At 39.8% G+C, this 24,726-nt stretch overlaps 1 long non-coding RNA gene across 2 annotated transcripts in view; it reads right to left on the minus strand.

Moving 5' to 3' along the window:
- Window positions 1-24,726, minus strand: part of LOC140741334 (uncharacterized) — a 151,686-nt gene that overhangs the window by 71,530 nt on the left and 55,430 nt on the right. For both annotated transcript variants that reach the window (XR_012102050.1, XR_012102049.1), the window contains exon 2: window positions 5,786-5,890. This is a non-coding gene — a long non-coding RNA (uncharacterized lncRNA). The remainder of the gene's footprint in view (window positions 1-5,785; window positions 5,891-24,726) is intronic.

Consider the following 24,726-nt stretch of genomic DNA (forward strand, 5'->3'; position numbering starts at 1 on the left):
TTTAAAAGAAAGAATCATTCAGTAAGTTCCAACTACCTTTGCTAACAAGTGTATTGTACAGCTGGATAAATGCACAAGTTGTTTGCCAATGCTATGAAATATTATACTTCACTGAAGAAGTACATGATAAGGAAACAGTGTAACATTGGATCACATTTGGCCCAGGTAAAATCTAAGGCTATAAAAAAAAACACATAATCAAATGGAATTAAACTCTTTTTCTGGATAGTCAATTATCTGACAGTAGCCCCTCAGTCATGTTATATTCAAGAGATAATAATGTCCCCAGTGATTAGTTTCTGTACAGATGTATTCTGCATTCATTAACAAGGCTTTCTGTTGCAACGGTGCAGAAATAGAGAAGGAAAATCTCAAAATGCAGTTGTATCCAATTAATTTAATCCAATGGAAGCAGCAGCTGATAAAAATGATCTTGTTTCCACAGCCCTCTATATTCAGCTGGAACAGACAAAACCAGGATCACTACAAATGGGTCTCGCAATCGGAATAATTTCAGTTCTTTGGCAGTTTTATGGCTTAAGCTTTACCAAATTCCAACATAAATTCTTTTCTCTCTCCCATAACACCATCTGTGGCTGCACCATCACAATTCCCACTCTCACAAATCGACAAACTGACCATTACTATCAGCAATACACAGGCAACTTGCCAGAACTATCAAATGAAGTTTATCCATCAACATTAGTGAAGCTATCACTAGCACCGCTGAATGGCTGATTTAATTACTTCACACACACACCTTTCTAATACAGACAAGACCTACAATACACCCCAGATACTTCATGGTATTCAAACTTTGATTTTTAAAGAAAACCATACATAACCCCATAATAACACTGCCAAAAATCTCTTTGCAATTTATAACTTCTTCCCTACAAAGCAGTTTGGATTTCCAGTTTCCTTGAAAATTTCATTCTAATTTGAATAAAATACTTCCTGGATTCGTCGTCATGGCTATCCCAAGGTTGAGGATGATGGTTTTCGTTCTGTTGATCAGTTGAAGATGTGGCCCACAGAGCGAAGACGCCTATGCGTGTATTTGTTTAACGTGTACTTGATGTTGCACTCCAAGAAGCACACGATACTTCACAAATCAACCAACTGATTCCAATGGCATGAAAACCACGACGACTGGAGCTGATGGATTTGTTCCAGCCTTCATCCACCTCCACAGCCATTGAGTTCGAAGTAACTTTGTCCGCCTGTTCCACCGTTGAGGTCTTGGTTGGATTGTTCTTTGTCAGGGACCTCACCCTCGACCTTACCGCCATGGGTGACCCTACCAGGAGCATAGCTCCAGACGGCATTGCTCTCGGGATCTCAGGACCACACAAGCTTCTCCACCACGACAAGGTGACAATCCACAGAGAAGTTCCTGGATTATGCCCAAAATGATAATATCAAAGCAGAATTATTCATTTGCTTTAAAGAAGTTGCACCTCTCTCCTATTGGAAAACTGAACTTGATCATCACTTTCTTGCAGAACTAAATCTAGTCTGAGAGCCAGTAGTAAAAGGAATACAGAATAAGCAGGATCCAATTGTAAAAACAAGTCTCACTATTGGGGGAAAAACATGGGTTTGAAGGTTACAGGTACCTGGTCTGTGCAAATGGCATTATGACCAAATGATAATGCTGGACTAACAATCTCAATTCCAACTAGAAATCAATTCGATGTGAAATAAATTAGATTGACATATTTATATGGAACATTGAGAAAAAGTAACCGGGTGGCTTGAGAAGAGATGTGTGTCCACCCTATACTACAAAGTAGATAAAAGTAGATGAGGGGAAGAAGAAAGTGATTTTGAAAAGTATAATCATGTTGCAAGAATATTGTAGTAAGGTTCACACACAAAATGCTGGAGGAACTCAGCAGACCAGGCAGCAGATGGAAAAGAGTACAGTTGACGTTTCAGGCCGAGACCCTTCAGCAGGACTGAAAATTGACTTGATCGTTCTGCATGCAGGTCTTAAGACTGCTTTGTTTGCAGAGATTTGCGAATATTTGGCAAGACATCTAAAACTCTGACAACAGCGGAGCTACATCGGTGTTTGACAGCGACTCCTTCAAGTTCATCTGCGGAAACAGCTTAATTTCTACCTTTAATTTCTCTCGTTTTCCTTTTCAAGGTGGATGGGGTTCTGTAGAAGACCCTGACCTAGAGCTACACTCAAACCTTAGGTCTTTGCAGTGGTGGGACTTGCTCCCAGGGCTCATCAACCAGCCATTTTTTGATATCCCAAGGACGCGGCCTAGAAGACGAGCACTCCTTTGGGGTTCCAAGGCTTTGGGAACAAGCTGATTCTATGCCAGTGCTACTGACTGAAACATCATGGGAGAAAACAAAACAGCGGGTCAGCTGTTGGGCGTCCTGTACTCAGCAAATCACTTGCTCTCTCTTTCTCTTGCTGGTGGGGGGTAAGTTTGTGGCCGATTCTCGAGTCAGAGAACTTGGAAAAAGTGACGCAGCAGACTTTAACACTGAAAATCAGCGAGCTGTTTGTCTTTTTGCTCTCCCCTCTCACTGTGAATGGGGGGCACCTATTAGGCTGAGAGAGAGAGCCTGTGGTATGTCAAATTGTCGAGTGAACAAACAGTTTTTGTTGTACTGCACATCATGGTCTTTCTTGAGGACTTTGCTGTTACCTGCTTGGTGGATGGAGGGTGCTGAAACATTTTTGGCTAAAGTAAGTGAGGAGGGGGAGGGTTGTTGTTTGCTGCTGCTTGTATGTGGTCAGGAAGTGGGGGGGTTCTAACATTTTTACTGTCACTCATTCCTTGGGCACTCTTCTGTTTTCATGGATGTCTGCAAAGAACAAGAATTTCGAGTTGTATATTGTATACATTCTCAGCTATTAAAAGGAACTATTGAACTTCTATAAATGTGTAGTGGAAAGCATATTGAATGGTTGCATCACAGCCTGGTATGGAGACACCATTGTCCTTGTTCGGAAAATCCTACGAAAAGTAGTGGATGTGGCCCAGCCCTTCATAGGTAAAGCGCTCCATAGCATTGATGACATCTGCACTGAGTGCAGTCACACGAAAGCAGCACCCATCATCAAGGACCCTCACTACCCAGCCAAGTTCTCTTCTCGCTGCTGCCATCAGGAAAGTGGTAAAGGAGCCCAACGACCCACACCACCAGGTTCAGGAACAGTTATTACCCCTCAACCATCAGGCTCTTGAACCATAGGGGATAACTTCACTGAACTATGCCAACAACTTATGGACCAACTTTCATGGACTCTTCTTCTCATGTTCTTGACAGTTATTGCTTATTTATTATCTTTTCTTTTGTATTTGTATAGTTTGCTGTCTTTTGCACACTGGTTGTTTGACCATCCTGTTGGGCGCAGTCTTTCATTGATTCAACTATTTCTAGAATTTACTGTATATGCCTGCAAGAAAACAACTCTCGGGTTGCATATGGTGACATATATGTCCTTTGATAATAAACTACTTTGAAATTATATATTGTTTCACCATCAGAAAAGAACTCTACTTCTGAACTTATTATGGAGTGAAGGTTAGTGATAAAAGCATATGAAGATTGCTGCACCCAGGACATATTGTGGAAATACTGCAGTCAAGTGCTGGAAGTGGGACAACTGACATCCAATGACCACAAGCATCTTTCTTTGTGCAAGGAATGACCCCAACCATTCGTGTGTTTTCCTCTCAAAGCTCACTTATTTCAATTTAAGTAGAGCTCCTTGACACTGCATTTATTTAAATGCTTGCCCAAGGACTGTTGCTCACACCACACGTTTGGAATTTATCTCCTACCTCAACTGAGCTGTGAACACGTCTAGAGTGGGGGCACTGTGTCAAAATCCAAACCAGGCATTGGCAAGCAAGTGCTACTCAATAGCACTCTCAAAGACACTTTTCATGAAATTGTGTGATTTGCTAATCAACTGTGCTATGAGGCATGGGCAGCCATAATCTCCTTGGGAGCCTTCCCCATATTATACCCAAATTAACCACCATTTTTTCCCTCACATTCCTTCCTTTCTCTGGCATCTCTTTCAAGAGTGTTGCTAGAAAATGAGTCAATGACATACATTTTTCACTCTCGGCTACATGGGGTAAGTTCATTCAGCTTGACGATCCTCTTTTCTATACTTATGTCATTCTCATGCCAACCCCATTCCCAAATACAAATCAAGTTCCATTATAATAAGAGATTTCCAGGAATACAGAGAACCTGCTTCAGTGAAGTTTTTAGAACTTCCCTTCGTCCTCTTCAATTCAGGGGAATCCCTGGCTACTCATGGAAATATAGTGTACAATGTCCGGTGTATGTTACTAAAAAGGGCTTCTTTGGTTTGTTACGAGTAGGAATGTTTCTTTGTCTGTTAAATGTTTCTCTTGCCGTTGTTTCGCTTTAGAATGGCTGATATGGTAATTGTATTCATTTGTTAATCAATGGGGAATGTTATTGAGTTTTGTGAGGCTGGGAACTCGGGGGAGGGGTTGTGCGGGCTTGGGGGTGAAGAGAGTCGGGAGGAGAGACGGACGAGGAAGGTGGACGGGCGCTGGATGGCTCGTAAGACCACCGGGGTGGTCCCAGGGGTGACGACGTGGCTGTCGGATGATTCGTTGATTGAGCTCCTATGATGTGCACTACACTGACTGAACTTTGATAAGTTGGCGCCTTTTGTTTTTTTCTTTCCTTGTATATATATATATTGTATTGCCTAATACTTCTTTAGTTATGTTAGTAAATTCTATAAAGTGTATTTCATAACGGTATTTGGTGTGAAGTTGATACGGTGAGTGGCGCGAGGCATAAACTCGATTCTCACAGCACCTGCGTGTACGGGAGGTGGGTTGGTGTGTGGCTGGATCTCCGTTTCCCCTAGACATATACCAGCCTGTTGGGTAAGTGTTACATTTGTGGGGTGCTCGTCGGGATTGGATTGTCAGGGGGCTGTGGAATCGTGCAGGTAGTGAGCAGAGATGGACAGAGATAAAATTGTTCGCTGGTGCGGATTTGAAGGTGTACCGGTACAGTACACATGCGTAGTGAGCGGAGTGGACTTTGGAGAGTCGGGAGGAGAAACATTCCTACTCGTAACAAACCAAAGAAGCCCTTTTTAGTAACATACACCAGACATTGTACAATAGGATCTGAGAAAACATTGTGTTTCTTTGACAGATGGAGTACATACAGGCCAGGTGAGACTAGAAGGCACAGAACCTCTCAAACAACCAACCTATGCAACCATCCAGACAAGCATCTCTTCCCTCACCTACAACAGAAACTGCATATGCCTCTTCAGCTTTGAGAACTCTCAGAATTGTGAGCAGAAGAAAGCCACCCTCCACACCAAAGGACTACTAAAGATGACAAACCAGAGTTAAATAACTATAAATCAGACAGGTCCACAGATAGATTCCTCAATGTGTAATATTATTTAGTACCAACAAAAATTCAAACATTTTAAAACAATTTCATGCTACCTTCAGAAATTTTTGGAAACACTCAACTAGGCAGGGAGCACTCTGTGGAAACAGAGGCATTTACCATTTTAGGTCAAAAGCAAAAGCAAAGGGTTTTCAACCTAAAACATTAACACCATTTCTTCTGCCTGACCTGCTGAACACTTCCAGCAATTCCTATTTTCACTTCAGGTTTATTTTTATGATTTTCAGATTGGCTTCTATGTTTTGTTGCCATCGTGGCTATCCCTTGAGGTTGTGTTTTGTTGCAGCTACCGTAACAAATACTACAATAACTTGTGCTTGCTTACCTGAGTAGGTGAACACTCAAACTAGATGTGAAGCAGCAGCATAGATGAAGGAGTTATCAAGAGTTTCTCAAGCCTTGTTTCAAGTGAAACACACACTGCAAAATGCTGCACAGAAAGAAAACAAAAAAAATGAACCATTGCAAACACCACTTGTTCACACATCCTGTCACACCCACCATAGAACCTTTTATGTCAAAAATATTAGAAATTTACAGTTGCATTTATACAACTTCTTCAACATGCCCCAAGGATCCAAAATGAATGCTGAATAAGTTATCAAACAAATGTGGTGAGATCATATAATTAGGCCATTTGGCCCACTGAGTCTGCTGTGCCACTTGAACATGGCTGATTTAATTTCCCTTTCAATCTCATTCTCCTGTCTTCTTCCCTTGACCTTTAATGCCTTTACTAATCAAGAAACTATCAACCTCTGCTTTAAATATACCAAATATGTTGGTCTCCACAGCCATCTTGTGGTAATTACCACCGTCTGGCGAAATAAATTTCTCCTCCTCTCTGTTCTAAAGGACATCCTTGCATTCTGAGACTGTGCCTTCTGGTCCTACACTTTCCCAATGTTGGAAACATTCTCTCCAAGTCCACTCTATCTAGACCTATCAATATTTGGTAGGTTTCAACTGCCACCCACTCCCATTGTTCTAAACACCAGCGAGTACAGGGCCAGAGCTATCAAACACTCCTCATATGCTAACCCTTTCGTTCCTGGGATCATTTAGTGGTTGCACATAGTAACAGCCTTAAAGGCAGAGATTAATTAGGAACAGGTGACTGCCTGACTGTGGAGTGGGCTGCTCCATAAAACAAAGGAATTGCAGATTTGGGGTCTCAACATCTAAAGTCACTGCTGCCAGTGGCTGGTGGAGTGAATGGAGTGAGGTGCAAGAAACAAGAGTTTGTTGTTGTTTCGTATGGCAGGTGTTTTCCTCTTCACACTTTTGTTTGTTTTTTTTTGTCAAGCCACACCTCCAGTTGTGGCTGCATCGATGGACTGTGGTAAAGCTGTCTTGGACCTTGGTGAGAGGGCATGTTTTCACCAGGTGGAGGACGTCCTGGGTTGGGGCACCAGAGGGGCAAGCTGGGAAAATGAGTAACTGAAGTACAAGTAGGCCATTCAACCTGTTCTGCCAATTAATGTTTCTGGCTGATGTTACACCTCAGCATCATTTTCCTACACTAAACTCAAATCCCCGACCTGTTTAATCTACAAAAGAAAAATCATCACCACCAGTTTTGATCAAGGACCTTTCCCACACTGATCATTCTCTCTTCTCCACCTGCATCCCATCAGGCAGAAGATAGAAAAGCTTGAGGACATGTACCTCTAGGCTCAAGGATAGCTTTTAACATGCTGTTGTAAGACCCCTGAACAGATCTCTCATACACTAACAATGAACTCTTGGTTTCTCAATCTACCTTATCATGGTCCTGGCATTTAGTCTACCTGGACTGCACTCACTCTAGCTCCCCTCCCCCCACTTTGTGCTATTTCAATGCACTTTTGTATGGTATGATCTTTCTGAATGGCATGCAAACAAAACCTTTTCAATGTCCCTTGGTACACGTGACAATAAAAAAAAATTACATCATTGCCTTATCTACCACATCAACACCCCAAACAGATAATAATGCCTATACTTATAGGCATTTTTACAACAGCAATGTTTCTTCAAGCAAATTAACATTCTGGTGTACCCAAGACTTCTAAGAAAAGTGTTTAGGCAAACAGAAAAGATTATAAACGCTAGGTTTTCAAACTAGGGTAGGGTTCAACAGGGCAAAGAAGTATAGCCCTAACAGTGGATCATAAAAACCAAATAATTTTAGCTCAATGTTGTTATTAAGATGGAGAATAGTAGGTGTTGTGGGACCTCTGTTCTCCACATATTAAAGTAAATGTTCCCATATCTCTATAAAAATACACCTGTCCTAATTAATATTTTTGTTTAATATATTCCTTATATTTTCTCCAGTATAATTTATATAGAGGGCACAAGACAGACAAGAAAATGGACCAGCTCCCCAATCTTTTGGGTTTCATAGAACGAAGGCTCAAAACATGAAATGCTGCATGACCACAGTATAGGCATCCTACTTTCACACATAATAAGTACAAGCCATAAATGAAAATTAAAATATAGACAAATATTGAGCTGGTGAGTATATCTCAATGAGCTGGGCCTCTCTCTGTCTGTTTGTTTTATTGTTTATGTTCCCTACAGATTCAACAGAGGAACAGTGTGTTTCTCCTAGACATTGTGAAATCCACTTCCAAGCCAAAATATACAAAATTCCTGCCAATTTAAAGCACGCCAGTCCCGATTCACCAAGGAGTTCAACAACCCTTGAAAGTAACTTTAACTGAGTTCAAAGCTCTCACAAAATCCAGTCCTGTATATTGAATCAACTGCACATGTCAGCCTGCACGTACAGTAGTCTATTAACCTGCCAATAAACTGCAAGTTTAAAAATAGGCTGCAAAAATACTATGGGCAGCAGCTGAAAGAAACAAAATCTTGGGCTCTGAAGCAATAGTTTGTCAACAAAACAAAACCAGATCCACCATTATTAAAATAATGAATATAATCACTCTACCTTGCATGCAAAAACACTTGGAGAACTGTTAGGAAACAGCCCACACAAGAGAGCTGGCATGTTAATCCATTGCAGGGGACCTCACAGCAGACCCAATCCTTGCGTTGCTTATTTTACTCACAGGACTTATTGGGCAACCATCAGAAGTGGGAATCCTGGCTGAAATATTTTCCAATCTACCTAGTTTAAATGGATTGCAGAACTCTTGTTTCCAGCCTGGTCCAAATAAGGTAATTCAACAAGGGAGGTATATTCAGACTTGCTAGGTACAGTTCTACAGCAGCCACTATTATTCAGGTTAAGCATCAGGGGAGCTCCTAGCCTGATTTATTACAAACATGGAGGACATTTTAATACCTCCAAGTTCTTGAAGCAATAAAGTTCTCAGACAAGCTGATAGTTTTAATAGTTTAACAATGACTAGCTTAAGATTACTAAATATGACTCATTAATATTATACACCCTATAATTATAATATAGTATTTCAGCTATGGCTGCATGTTGACTTACCATCTAGGGAAAAAAACAAATTTCCATTTCAGCTCCATGCTAAAATCTCAAAATTGAAAATGTATGTTCATATAAATTTCAGTGTCAAAAAGAGTCATGAGCTAAGAATTTAAGCTAGTCCCCTGACTATTTATTGAAATACATTTATGTTTTTGCAGCTTTCTGTGAGGTAGTTCATGGGATGAATAGAGTAACACAAGTCTCAGTTCCTGCAACAAAATGAAACCTACTAGTAGGCATCATTTTCGGAAACAATTAGTGGCAGAAATTGAAAAACAGCTTCAAGTAAACTTTCCAAACAATAAAAACTTAACTTTTACAAATATTTAGCCTACCAACACCACTACAACACGGGAAAAGTATCTACTGCAGACAAAAGGCCACACACAAACTGTCCATAATTTCCCCCAAGTACTGCAACTACCAAAGTGTAACCCTCATCTATTTGCTGTACAGCCTGAACTAATCCTTCTAATAACAAAGGTAAAGGACCAATAACTGTACAGTGTGCTTTTCTTTACAACTATAACACTACAAAAACTCATTTCACTGAAACCCTATTAACCATTCCAAATGAAAGGTAATAAAAATAGAAAATGCTGAAACTTCAATTGCTTTTCAATGATTGAAAACTTTCAGGCCAAGTAGCATCTGTGGATGGAGCAGCAGTGAATATTTTACCTTCTGTAGTGTATTTGTATAATATGTAAATATGTTATGTGGGCATAAGATGAGAAAGCCACTTGTTGTCAGTCCAGAATATAAACCAGTTTCAAAGCTCATCTTCTACACTTAATACAGTTCAAGCTTACTAATGTGCTCAGTGCAGTTCACTGTCCAACCTCAAATATATAACATCTTTCATCAGAACTGGCTAACAACCCAAAGCATTAATAGTTTCTCCTTGCACAGTTGCTGTCTGACCTGCAAGTATTTTGCCATCATTCCTGAACAATATATTTGGTTCTAACAAATATACAAATATTAGAATCAGTGTCCCAATTTATCTCCTTTACAAAGTCCATACATTAGAATACTTACTTTCCTGATTGCATCTCAAACTGATTTTTTTCTGGCGTGCATCTGGCTGCAGAGAATCCAGGAAAATCCAGAACATAGAGCAGTGCAGAACAGTAACAGGACCTTCAGCCGATGATGTCTGTGCTGAACATGATGCCCAATTAAACTTCTGCCTCTATGCGATTCATATTCCTCCATTTCCTGTATATTCATGTGTCCAATACTTTTTAAATACCACTATCACATCTGCTTCCACCACAATTCATGACAGTCCATTCCAGGCACCTACCATTTTCTGTGCAAAAAAAAAACTTGCCCCACACATCTTCGTTAAACTTTTCTTCTCTCACTTTAAATGCATGTTCTCTAACATTTGACATCTCTGTCCTGACAAATATTCTGACTGTCTACCCTAGCTCATAATTGTATAAACTTCTTTCAAATCTCCCCTCAGTATCTGACTCTCCAGAGAAAACAACCCAAGTTTGTCCAGCCTCTCCTTATAGCTCATACTCTCCATCCTGGTAAACTACTTCTGCACCCATTCCAAAGCCTTCACATCCTTTCAGGTCGACCAGAATTCTGCACAATACTTTAAGTGTAGCCTAAGCAAAGTTTTCTATAGCTGCAGTGCGACTTTCTTACACTTGTATTCAATGTCCCAACCCAAGAAGGTTAGAATGTCACATGTATTCTTCATCATCAGGGAGACATTTACACAGAGAAAACTGAAGATTTATAAAGCCATATCAAATATAACTCAATGTCTCCCTCCATTCTTTAATTTAAATAGATTGACAAATCAGGAAGTCATTCTTCCCAAGATGACACAAAGGTTGGGGGTGTTGTGGATAGTGTGCAGGGCTGTCAGAGGTTACAGTGGGACATCGATAGGATGCAAAACTGGGCTGAGAAGTGGCAGATGGAGTTCAACTCATAAATGTGAAGTGGTTCATTTTGGTAGGTCAAATATGGTGGCAGAATATAGTATTAATGGCAAGACTCTTGGCAGTGTGGAGGATCAGAGGGATCTTGGGGTCCGAGTCCTTAGGACACTCAAAACTGCTGCGCATGTTGACTCTGTGGTTAAGAAGGCATACGGTGCATTGGCCTTCATCAACTGTGGGGCTGCATTCAAGAGCTGAGAGGTAATGTTACAGCATACAGGACCCTGGTCACACCCCACTTGGAGTACTGTGCTCAGTTCTGGTCGCCTCACTACAGGAAAGATGTGGAAACCATAGAAAGGGAGCAGAGGAGATTTACAAGGATGCTGCCTGGATTGGAGAGCATGCCTTATGAGAATAGGTTGAGTGAACTCGGCCTTTTCTCCTTGGAGCGATGAAGGATGAGAGGTGACCTGATAGAAGTGTATAAGATGATGAGAGGCATTGATCATGTGGATAGTCAGAGGTTATTTCCCAGGGCTGAAATGGCTAACACGAGAGGGCACAGTTTTAAGGTGCTTGGAAGTAGGTACAGAGGAGATATCAGGGGTAAGTTGTTTTCTTTAAAAAAAAGCAGAGAGTGGAATGGGCTGCCGAAAACAGTGGTGAAGGCAGATACAATAGGGTCTTTTAAGAGACTCCTGGATAGTTTCATGGAGCTTAGAAAAATATAAGACTATGGATAACCCTATGTAATTTCTAAAGTAAGTACATGTTTGGAACAACATTGTGGGCCGAAGGGCCTGTATTGTGCTGTAGGTTTTCTATGTTTCTATCTCTTTGCTATCCATGCCATACCCACATTTCCTGCAATCATTATTCCCAAACAATGAAAAGAACCATCCATCCCTTTCTTCCTAATCTCCCTATATCAGCATGACAAAGTGATGCTCCATTTGTTTCCATTGTGTTTTCTTTCTCTTTTCTTATTACAGAGCATCTTCAGGAAATGAATTGATTATTTTTATACGGACATCCTTAAGTTGATTTCAACCTCAAGTCGGAAAATACACACAAAAAAAAATCACTCAACATGGCAACCATATGAAGTTCCCAATAGTGGGAGAGTCTAGGACCAGAGGACATGGCCTCAGAAGAGGACAACCTTTTAGAATGGAAGAGGAGGAATTTCTTTAGCCAGAGGGTGGTGAATGTGTGAAATACATTGCTACAGTTGTGGAGGTTAAGTCATTGGGTATATTTAAAGCAGAGGTTCTTGATTAGTAAGGGTGTCAAATGTTATGGGGAGAAGATAGGTAAATAGGGTTGAGAGGAAAAATAAATCAGTCATGATGAAATGGCAGAGCAGACTCAATGGGCCAAATGGCCTAATTCTGTTCCTATGTCTTATGATCTTATAGTTATATCTCCGTAGTATTGTAATGAATGGCATCAAAAACACAAGACTGAAAAGAAAGAACAATTACGAAGAGAGAGAAAACTAGATTTGCCATTCATTGGAATGAACCTATGTGTGTACATCAGACTTCTGAATAAGTAGTATTATAAGGAGCTTGCTCATTTGTGCAGGTGTCTCTAAATCTGTCATTTGTAAGTCAAGAACGGCAGATATAATCAGAGGTTGTATTGCTGGTGGCTTTTCAATGTTTAGTAGAGAAAAATTTAAAACAACAATCTTACATCCTTTAATTCTCCGTGATGTATCCCCATGTCAGCAGAAAATATTAAGCCTGCACACGCTAATATAAAATACCACATTCAGTCTTTCATTGAACCTTTCCTTTTGGTCATGAATGAAACACTTCCACAGCTTCACAGACCAATCCCACGGCAAAATACACCACTTTGGTCTTTTTCTAGCAAAACTTCACTCCATTGGACTTGTAATCACTTGCAATAAATTGGGTTTGCAATATTGTATTTCAGTTGCAATTTTAACCTGTTTTAATTTTGCCAACAACAGATCCCAAAAATAGGTTTAACTACATTATCAACTGAACTTAACTACAGCTGTCTTTATCAACGGCAGTGCCAACACTCCTGCCTTGATACTGTTATGGTGTATTGTCAGAATTTTGTGTTTTGATATTGTTATTATAAAGTATTTTGATCAACTTTATTCACAGTGAAACTACTTTTCAAGACCTTCCTCCTCTGTACAGACCAACATTATCTGCATTCACATTTAACACAAGGGAATATTCACTTCTTCAAACCTTGCATTATTTTACAGGACTTAATTTCTTCTACAAAATCTGGTGAGAATATTTTTATTTATTGAGATGCAGCATAGAATAGGCCCTTCGGCCCTTCGAGCCATGCCGCCTCCGATTTAATTCTAGCCTAATCATGGGACAATTTACAATGATCAATTAACCTACCAACTGGTAGGTCTTTGGACTGTGAGAGGAAACCCAGGTGGTCACAGGGAGAATGGGCAAACTCCTTACAGACAGCAGTGGGAAATGAACCCAGGTCACCTGTACTGTAAAGCATTGTGCTGACCACTACACTACAATGCCGTGTTTTGACTAAAACAGAATTATAATTATCACTCCAGAAGTATGGTGAGGCGAAGAGTTTGTCTAAACACTTAATCCTGGTGGTATACTTTATATTTCAATTAGTTTTCCTACGAAATGGGATGCAGATCTTTCCCAGGTTACAACATGGCTCAGTTCCTAAAAGCTGCTCATAACTGAATAGTTTATGAGCAAAAAAATGAATAGTGTCAAATGCATCAACTTTCTGAGTGAGCAAATCTGTACAGAGCTCCTGGCTCCGCCTAGCTCAGCTGTTGTGGCTTGAGGATGGGGGGGGGGGGGGGGGGGAGGAAAAGGAGGTAGAGAGAAGGCACACTGTAATGTCAAGTTCCTACCTGGTAAAGGATCCACATACGTATTACGTAGCATAGTACAACAACACTGTGCTACATACTACTCAAAGTAACTATATGTAAATAACTAAGATTTTTTTTAAATTATCACTTTACAAAATAGACTCTTGGATACATGAGTGGAAGTGAACAAATTAGTCACTGAAGATCCAATTAAATGGTGAAATGGAGAGTGGGACAAAATTTTGAAACATTTTGTGCTGACAGTTTTTTTCTGAGGCAGGTCTACAGGATCAAGGATTTCTTGCTTTCATTCCGGTTTTGAGTTCTGAGAGGACTGACGAGTTGGAAACCACAGACACTTCCACAGATGGGTCACGAGGTGCCCAACGGAACAGGTGGGTGGTTTGAGGGGTAGTTCATTCCTTCTGTCGTGAACATTTGTCTTTTGTGTGTTTTTGATACACGAACTTCAGGTTTTTGATACTGCCTTAACTGCTCCTTTTCCCTTGAGCAGTCGAGAACTTAAAATCCTAAACTGTCAGCAGCAATGCTACAATTGCTCAGGGACATGTTGAGAACATTCTTGAATCTCTTCTTCAGTTAAACTGATAACCTATTCAGTGACAGAGCTTAGAATAGAGCCTTGGTTTAGGAGTCTGGTGTCATGAAAAACGTCCACAGAGCTGATACTGTAATTAGGGCTTTAATGAAGGGAATATTGGCCAGGTAGAGGAAGCCGACGTTCACTTATCCTTACCAAGGATTTGAAGAATTTTGAGGAGGCGCATTGGTGGTATCATTCTGGAAATGCCTCTTTTTGGGATTCCAGGACTCAGAAACATGAGAGCAATGATCACCACTTGGTGGATGATGAGTTTTGTGATGTCTGAAGTCTTCATCTTTAAAGTCATTTTCCCTCTATCAACCAAAGGATGTGCTGGTGCACTGAGGTAATGGCAAATTTGACCACCAATGAGAGGTAGCTCCAGGACATGAAAGGCAGTTTACATTTATCTGGCAATCTTTATTGTCAGAGAATGGCAACAGGTTGATAGAGAACCTTTGCCTTGCAGGAGTTGACTGTTGACTTAATTGTCATGCAAACCTATGACACAGCTAGTGATAGAAACACCAGTGGGAGTTCTATTTCAGCACTAATTTCAGTGAGGCATTCTACATGAATTTAATTAAGTCACCTGGAATTTTATTAAAGCATGGAATTAAATTGTGTGAACACACATAATTGTTGGCATTCCCCTTCAGAAAAAGAGCAAAAAAAAACTAGACAGATTTATTATTCCTGCACAAATCCCAAAATGATTCCTGGGAACAAGCTAATTATCCAGTGTGGAGTAAGAGGCTTGTGTAGGGGGGAAAATGAGGGGAAAGTATGATTGTTGTTGCTGACTAAATAGCAAAAAATAGCAAAAGCAATGTTCAGAATGTCAGCTGCAAAATGCTGTGACATTCTGGCCATAAGTAAACACTTAATTTTTTTTAATTAACAAAAATGGATCACAATTACAATTGAGGAAGAGATCTCTCTCTAATTCTTCATGCCATGAATGATATGGCTGCCAGAGGGACCAGCTTTTCCAGACATCACTTCGCAAAATAGAAACCAAGATACATGCAGCAAATATTTAGTTCACAATGAAAGCATTTAGACAGCATAACTGGACTTTAGTCCAACTGCTTGTCTACATAAAAAAATAATACATCGTGCAAGGTTGAGACACCAAACATTCCTCCAGGGAACACATTTAAACAATGAATAATTGGAAGAGAGGCTTAAATGAAGATAAGCAGAGCCCTTTCTAAATGGAAATAGCAAATTTCAAATTTTATCCATTAAGTATTTATATCACAAGCATAACAACTGATATTTCCTGTTAAATGCAATTAAACTGTTCATTTAATTTTCATGGGTAAAGGTACTTCAATGTTCTTCTATTTTTTTTTGCTGGGTGCTTTTTTTCCTCATTCCCAACTGCAACTAGCACAACCAACCCTGCATATATGCAGCCAGTCCCAACAGCAGGCTGTGCAAAAGACTGAAGATTTTTAAACTGAGCAATATTTCTGGATTTTGAAAAAAATAACTTTGACTTTGGGGTCCAGGATTTCTGACTTTAATTCCAAATTGCATAATCTGAAAGTAAGGAAATACTTTCATTTCTAACCCACGGAATGGCAAACATCAAGTTATGAGCAGCTCAGAGGTGGTCCATAAAACCATATTTGTTTTAAACCTTTTCGTCTTTTTATCCTTCAAATGAACTGGTATTGCATTAGCCAATGAGCAATGTGATGTGGAAGTGGCTCTGATCCATGAAAACAGGCAACCCAATATGAGCCAACAAGGTTCACAAAATTTCTAAACTTAAAGTGTTCAGTGAAAATTATGCAAGTCCTACAGTATCGACATCCCTCAATGTTCCGATGTATTTTGCCCAGAATAGCAAGTAGCAAGAGAGCCAGTATATGCAACCACACCATTGGTAACACTCACCAGCATAGCCAATGTCATTACCGTGGTGGGAAGTAACTCAGTGGAAGAAAACTTAGGTCTCCATCTCATCTTTTTAAATCTTTTCTTGCACATCAATCACTGCATCTTCAACTAAACTCATAGCATGGGCAAACAGATATTGCAACATTAGCAGCAGCGACTTACAAGAGCTATTTTTGTGGGAAGGCTGACTTCATGCACAACCAATGGATGATGAAAATATGGAAAGAGTATGGCCCAGAGGTGAACTCAATGGCCACATTTACTTCTAATTCTAAAAGTGAAAATGATATAATTTTTATATGCCTATTCGCTTCTCCTTATTTTGTTATATATTTTTCTTACAAATGGCACTCAGCCATTGCAGATTCCAAAATTGTATTTAATGTGGATGTAAGTAGTCTACATTAAACAGTGATTGCAAAACCAGAGAATATGTTAACAAAATTGACAAGCCTCAAGCAAGGCACAAGATCAGAAGAATTTTCTCCCCTGCAGTGTGGCAGAAATGTAGAAAAAAGATCCCATTAAAAACAGCTGATGCTATGTCAATGATCTCCTTTTACAATGGAACTGAATGGTTGAGAAAGAAGGTTTGTACACAACAAACTATCAAACAATTCTCTGGTGTTCAAATAGTACAGGTCAATAGACTACGACTGCTTAATGCATTCAGTATGCTCTCTGTTATTTCAGCACAGATGTTCAACCATTTAAAATAAATTATTGGGTTAATTCCTCTTGTAAAATAGCCAAAAATTGAGTTTTAAATGAATGTATTGAGCTTCTGATTATCACCATTACTGTACAAGCTTTTAAAATGCCAGATTTCAGTCCTTTTGTCACTAAACAGTGTCATCTCAAGAAGAGGAATAATACTGATGGAAATCTCAGTTTGACATTGTGAATACTACTGAACTTGCAATGGTAGTCAGCAAAATTTCATAAATAATTACTTCTTGTGGCTTTACCTGTGCTGCTAACCTTTCAAAAGCACCATTAAACAAAAGAAGAATGCATCTTAGAAGGTTATTGGCAGTAGAAAGGTTAATGGACAAAGGGCAATTTCTTGCTTTTTTAAAAGATCTTGGTATGATGCTGCAAAAGGAGATGGCTGCACATTTTCTTTTCAGATCTCTCAGCTGATCATGCACTATACTTCTATTAATAGAGAAGGAACTTATGTTGGTCAACATAACTTAACCAGAAGGACCTCTGGGAGTTGTACAATAGGGTCATCATACACAATAGAAAAGAGCCCATTTGTCAGCACACCATCCAGTGGGCACCCTTCTATTTCCCAGCACTTGGCCCACAGCCTTCAATGCTGAAGCAATTCAAGTGCTCATCTAAACCCTTCTTAAATTCTGTCATATATTAAATATTAAAATGCCATCCATTCCCTTAATGGCCTATCAGGAGGAATACTGGAGGAAGTCTGGAGTAGAGGAGGCTACAATTTTTCTTACGGATCTTAAAGAAGCATTGCCTTCTTCCCTGAATGCACAGAGGACTTTTCAACTGACCTGATGAGTCTCCAACCTCCACTTTGACTTGTGACCTGCAGCTCAAGCACCAGCTAAAATTCAGAACAGAGTCAGTCATATACTATGGAGATAAGCTCTTTGGTACATACTGAGTCCACAGCAGCCATCAAGAAACCATTTACACAATTTATTCTCCTCATATTCCCACCAATTCCCTCTTGATTCTACCCCTCACCTACACAGTACTTGCAAGTTACAATGTTTACAACATACAAATAAACCTGCTGGGATTACAGGGTATACTCAGTCCTCTTAATATGGTTAAGACAAGAGCATTCCTTCTCTTTTCATTCCACATTTCAGATCATCTTCGCAAGCCTCCCAATGGCTCACCAACTTCTTCTCAGACAAGAAAGGATGGATAACAGGTATCACACATGATAATAACCCCCAAATCCCAAAAGTTTACTGCAAATTTGCTCTTCCAAATTAATTCCTCTAGATGAAAGCCGAAAGAACAATAAAAGTTGTGTCATGGTTTCTCAGCTCATGCAGCGCAGGTTTTGTCCTTGACATCGCAAAGATATTTTCTCCATGTGGAACTGCAGCACTTTCCCCTGAACCAATCAAGCAACAGGCACTCTTTTCTTTCCTGAACAATTTATCTAGGAACATTGAGCAGCCTCTCCTACAATTCGCTATTACTGCTCAGGAAGCACGGTCCTCGCATTTAAATTATCTTTCACTCTCTCCTTGGATGCTGTTGGAGGATGGTACCGGAGCAAGGTAAAATCAACGGGGTTTGTAGGTTGGACTCTAATTCATATTATGATGTGTTCTAGTTTCTGGTTGCTCATTTTTTGTTGCTATTTTTGGGAGATTTTTTGAATCAAGCCAGCCTGCAGATAATGAACACAGATCTGAACTGAAATATTACTTTTGATTTTGTGTTTTATATTCTATGTTTTTGCTCATTTATTTTGCTGCCAATCAGTTTTTTTCTAGCATGTGGGGGATGGGGGGGAAAGAGGACATGGGGAGAGTTTGATGGTTTCCTTTGAATAGGTTCCATGGTTTTCTTTGTTTCGTGGTTACCTGTGCAGAAGACGAATCTCAGGGTTGTATACTGCACACATACTTTGATAATAAACGTACTTTGAACAATCAAATATAGTGATTAGCACCTGGAGCTCACCAAGCTTATTTACCAAGTTTGAAGCATCTATTGCTTACTCTAGTATTATTTGCCTCATTCAATTTTATTTGTCTGTACTTGGAACCTCCTTCCCAAAGCTACAAGTTGATATCTGCCTTTTTGCCTCATGCCTTTCTGATGCCAGGTCTTGCTGTATCTGAAGAGTTGTAAATGGAATAGTATAATCATTAACAAATATCACCAACCCTTAGTCTTACTGGCAGGCTATCTATTTTCCATGCTCCATACACTGTCAGTTGTCCTATCCACACATTGTCTTTGTGGCTTCATGTCTACTCAAATCCTCACATTCAACGTTCACAACTTGGTCATAGAGTAATAAGAACAGAGAGCAGAGAAAGAGGCCCTTCAGCCTACTGGCTCTGCACCCATCAAAAAGCACACACTTACCCAAATTCCACCCAAACCATTTGCGTTAAAATCTCTTCATAACCTTCCCAATCTAATCAGCAACAGCATTCAATCCGCCCAAAGTCTGGACTCTTGTGTAACACCCCCCCAACTATTCATTTGTAGCCATCTCATTAAACACCTGCTGCTACCTGTTCGTCTTGCTACTGTCTGAAGTCCTCATTAAAATGCATTTATGATGTATGATTGTGCCTAACAACTTATCTTTTACTTACTGTCCAATTACACCTACATCAAGTGATTTGGACTGTCTCTTTATGTTAAATGCGTGATTTAAACACTTTTTTAAACCTCCTGATTCAACTCTGTTCTAACGACTTTGCACTGCTATGTAGTCTTCAAATATCCTCTAGTATATTCAATGTGACAGATGCTGTATTTATAATTACAGACATAAACAATGATTATCAATGTGTAATACTTTTAAGAGTAACATTAAAGATCCTACATCATAAACTACATTTATTTCATTCCCTAAATTATTAGAATTTAATTTCTTATAATATACTGGAACTTTCAATATTAACAGCATCAGGAGGCATCATTATGGTCTCCCCAGCAGTTCTCCAGTTGTATCCAATGTGCAGCTATTAGAAAAAGATCCTGCAATGGGTCAATATATCCTGATCTGAGTCAACATACATTGTTGAAGTTCTACTTCTAGCATGTGCATTAACATTACATAAAAGAAACAATACAAGTTTAACAAAAAAAACCTCACATTTTTATGTACTTTATAAAACCTGAGATATTTATTTGAAAATTTACTGGCATTAAAATTACAAGCAATAATATTGCAAAACACTTTTTATGTTATTATTTTTTGTTGTGTTCAATTTCAACACATGCTAAATAATCAAAGACTCATGAATACACTTAACATTATCTGATTGCATACAGGTGTTAATAACCTTGACATTCGGGTTGTAGCTCTGTTGATAAATAAAAATTCAGGTGAAATCGTTAGATAATTTAAAATTATGACCATTTCCTGAAAATGAAATGCTAATCACTTCATTGTAATTAGTAGTCTTTACTGTGGATACTATTTGGCACAACATACATTGACAGGTAAGAATCATCAAGGTGGTAATAACAGTGACTCAAAAAATACAACATTAACACTGCTATAAAGCTCCATGGAATAATTATTATAACCTTATTTCAAGATTCAAATGACAGATACAAAGAGTGATCTGAACTCCAATGAGATTATTACATTGGAATCATTCCCACTTATCCATAAAACTCCACACATAATTGTTCATTTCTATTATTCTATGTACATAGCAAATAATAGAAAACGAATAACTGACACAGAAAAGATTGAGCCTAACAATATTTTGCAGCCTAAATTGTAAGGCAGTAGAAGAAATTGCAGCTGTGCATTCCCCCTTTGTGTTAATTTCTTGTTCATCTCAGCCAGATTTATCTCTGGGTAAACACAGTAATGTGGCCCTCAAGCAATGTGGCTTGTGACAATGATTTGTTTCAAAATTACAATCAAGAAAACAAAAGGCTGTTTCTCTTCACAGGAGAATGGAGCGGCACTATTATTTAATACAGCTTGGCAGTTTCTTGTCTAATGAGCCTTTTAACTCCTTAATACTACAATGTCCTTCTGTGAGGATGTGTGTGCCTGGTGTCTAAACTGACACACAGATGCTAAACCACCACATAGCGTATAATGATTTTGGAGCTAATCTTTCAAGTAAGATTTCATTATAAATAGTTCAATAGCAATTTCATATTTGAACCTAAATATTTTGATGCTGAATGCAGTCTATATACACTCAATGGCCAGTTTATTTGGTAGATACTGTACCTAATAAAGTGGCCACCGAGTGTGCTCATGGTCTTCTGCTGCTGTAGGCCATCCGCTTCAAGGTTTGACAGGTTGTGTGTTCAGAGATGGCCACTGAATGTATTTTCAGTTTTACAGCTATCAGTTTTTAAGCTTGCTACCTTAACGCATGGGGTGTATGGGGTGTCCAGGAAGGGGTACCACCTCTGGTAAAGGGGCAGCTCATTCACCGAACTTTCAGCTGTCACCTGTGACTCCAAGTAGCTATTTTGCATGCAACAGCGGCCACACCCCGATAATACACTGCTTCGACAGGTGGGCTAAACCAGGTTAGCTGGTGGGCCTTATAGCCCGATGACATAGGGATGTGCCTGTACTAGCATGCAAAGTCAGCTTCAGCAGAAAAAATCTACAGTGAGATTCAACGACCAAGAAGGCGATTTTGTAACACAAAGGCATGACGAGGCACAGAAGTAGTTACGGTCATCCACTGCAACCAAGGAAGACCCCAGTTGTGACGACTATTCATACCACTGCACCCAGACTTTTGAGGTCGAGAGAGTGGATCTGCCCCTGTACAATGGGTTTTCCACTTTAAAAGCTCTGCCGCACAGGCTTCCTGTCATTATTAGATATGACAGACCACCACCACCACCTTAACCCATAAAGTAAATGCAGATAGGGCCATTCCTGTGCAGAAATCACTGAACTGTGGAATTTAGCTTCTGGAAGAGGATTTTGTGGGGCTGGAATCACTTCAACTGCGTATGATTCCTGCAAATATAGATACTTCCCAAATGAGATAAGAAAACTAAACAACTTGAGCCTTTAGGTCAAAGCTGAAGAACACGCTGTTTTAACTTCACAGCACATCACTATGGTGTTTGACCAAGTTACAACACCCTGCCAATTTACAAGTAATAATACCAAATTATTTCCTTATCTTCAACCCTTTGTATCTTTCCCCCTCTTCCCCCCACCCCTTCTACTTTTGAATTATTTGTGTTCAGTAGCAGCTCCTCCCCTAGCCAGGGCTGACTTCATTCCCTTTCAAGCAAGCAAGTTGATTTGTATAGCACTTTTCAAACACAAGGTAGTTCCAAGTGCTTTATATAGAACAAGACATAAATCAAACATCAAATTTCAGATAATAGACAAAAAATAAAATTACAAAAACATTGATGATAAATATAAATTACAGAGCAGGAGATTCTAATTAAAAGCTACAGCGATAAGTTTTAAGCCTCGATTTAAAAGAGCTTAAAGTTGGGGCAGACTTCAGATCCTCTAGAAGGTTATTCCCAGGTATGTGGAGCATAGTAACTAAAAGCTGCTTCACCATGTTCAGTTTTGACCCTGGGGTTGGTAAGCAAACCCACCCCAAACGACTGGAGAGCTTGGGAAGGTTCATAATGCAGCAATAGATCGGAGATGTATTTCGGCCGTAGACCATCCAGTGCTTTATAAACCAGTAGCAGTATTTTAAAGTCAATCCTCTGATGGACAAGAAGCCAGTGTAGCAATCTGAGAACTGGAGTGATGTCTTCTACTTTCTTGGTCTTCGTGGGGACTCCAGCAGCAGCGTTCTGAATGAGTTACAGCTGTCTGAGGGATTTTTTTTTTACAGAGACCTGTGAAAATGCCATTAGAGTAGTCAAGTCTACTTAAAAATAAATGAATGGACGAGTTTTTCTAGATCATGCTGAGACATAAACCCTTTAACTCTCGCTATTTTTAAAATGGTAGTTGGCTAACTTTGTAATTGTCTTAATGTGGCAGTTAGAATTTAAATTTAAGTCTATCACAACATCAAGGTTTCTGGCTTGGTTTGTGGTCTGTAACACAGGGATTCGAAGAGAGCACTGATGTTGAATTCACTACTGCGTCATTCGTGTTGCCTTTGAATTCACTACTGCGTCACTCGTGTTGCCACTGATTTTTAATCGTTCTTTTTTGGCACCAAGAACAATTATTTCTGTTTTCTCTTTGTTTAACTGGAAGAAATTTCAGCTCATCCAATCAGTGATTTGTTCAATACAGTTCTTTTAGTGACTGTATGGACCATAGTCACTTGATCACACTGTTAAATAAATCGGAGTGTCATCTGCATAATTATAGCCAGCTGTTTTGTTGCTTACCATGACTTGAGCTAGAGGGAGCATGTATATGTTAAACAGAAGAGGCCCTAGTATGGACTGTTGAGGCACTCTTCACGTCACTTTTGTTTGGTCAGATATGCAGCTACCAATCGATGCAAAATAGTCCCTGTCCTGTAAATACGATTTATTTTCCATGTTGGAGGCCTTCTGTGGTCGGGATCGACTATGGATGTCACATCTTAGCTGTCTATGTTCAATACACAAGCCAGAGCAGTACAATATGGAGAGCAAACTGTTGGCCATGCAGCGGGATCCCTTCTCCACACAGAGACTGATACAATTTGGCACCAGTAGAGTTGCTAGTCACCGTTGAACTCATTGTAGGAGCTCTGCTCCTGATTTTTCCTCAGGGTTTACTCCCAAAGCCTTCCTCATGAATGGGTATAGCCACAAGGACGCAAAGGTTTGAAAACAGAGCTTTCCTTCTCCAGGATGAACTGCCAGCTATGCTGATGAACCCCATTTGCCCGAAGCAATTGGTATAAAGGTGCCAGTAATCCACTTTTGCCCCTTCTCCTGTCAGTAGAAACTGTTCTGCCAGGTTTAGTAGCTAAGCCCCACATGAAAACCAGGAGCTGGACTTTGTTGTCAGAGGCTACTTGAGACACATGCCACTGGGAGCATTTAATAGATAGTGGGAACTTATCTCCACTACCCCACTCCCAAGCTGTGATAACCTTAATGATTAATGACAAAATAATAGATTTTGGAAAGGGAAAACTGACTGTTAATGTTGCAGTCTAATGTTGCCAAGGGACTTGAAAGTTCTTGTGCAGGATTCCCTAAAGGTTAACTTGGCAGGTTGAGTTGGTGGTAAGGAAAGCCAATGCAATGTTGACATTCATTTCTGCAGGACTAGAAAATAAGAGTAAGGATGTGATGCTGAGGCTTTATAAAGCATTGGTCAGACCACATTTGGAATACTGTGAACAGTGTGGCCCCTTATCTAAGGAAGGAGGTACTGGCATTGGAGAGGGTCCAGAGGAGGTTCATAAGAATTATTCTGGAAATGAAAGTGCTAATGTATGAGGATTGTTTGATGGTTATGGACCTGTACTTGCTGGAATTTAGAAGAATGGGGTGAGGAGATCTCACTGAAACCTATTGAACACTGAAAGGCCTAGAAAGAGTGGATGTGGAGAAGATTTTTTCCTGTAGTGGAGGAGTCTAGGACCAGAGGGTACAGTCTCAGAATAGAAGGACGTCCCTTTAGAACTGAGATGAGGAGGAAATTCTTTAGCCAGAGGGTGGTGAGTCTGTGAAATTCATTGCTACAGACGGCAGAGGAGGCCACGTCATTGGGTATACTTAAAAGCAGATGCTCTTGATTAGTAAGGGTGTCAAAAGCTACAGAGAGAAGGCAGGAGAATTGGGTTGAAAGAGATAATAAATCAGCCTTGATGGAATGGCAGAGAAAACTGGATGGGCCGAATGGCCTAGTTCTGCTCCTATGGCTATG

The sequence above is a fragment of the Hemitrygon akajei genome, chromosome 18 (genome assembly GCF_048418815.1).
Source record: "Hemitrygon akajei chromosome 18, sHemAka1.3, whole genome shotgun sequence".
Classification (NCBI taxonomy): domain Eukaryota; kingdom Metazoa; phylum Chordata; class Chondrichthyes; order Myliobatiformes; family Dasyatidae; genus Hemitrygon; species Hemitrygon akajei.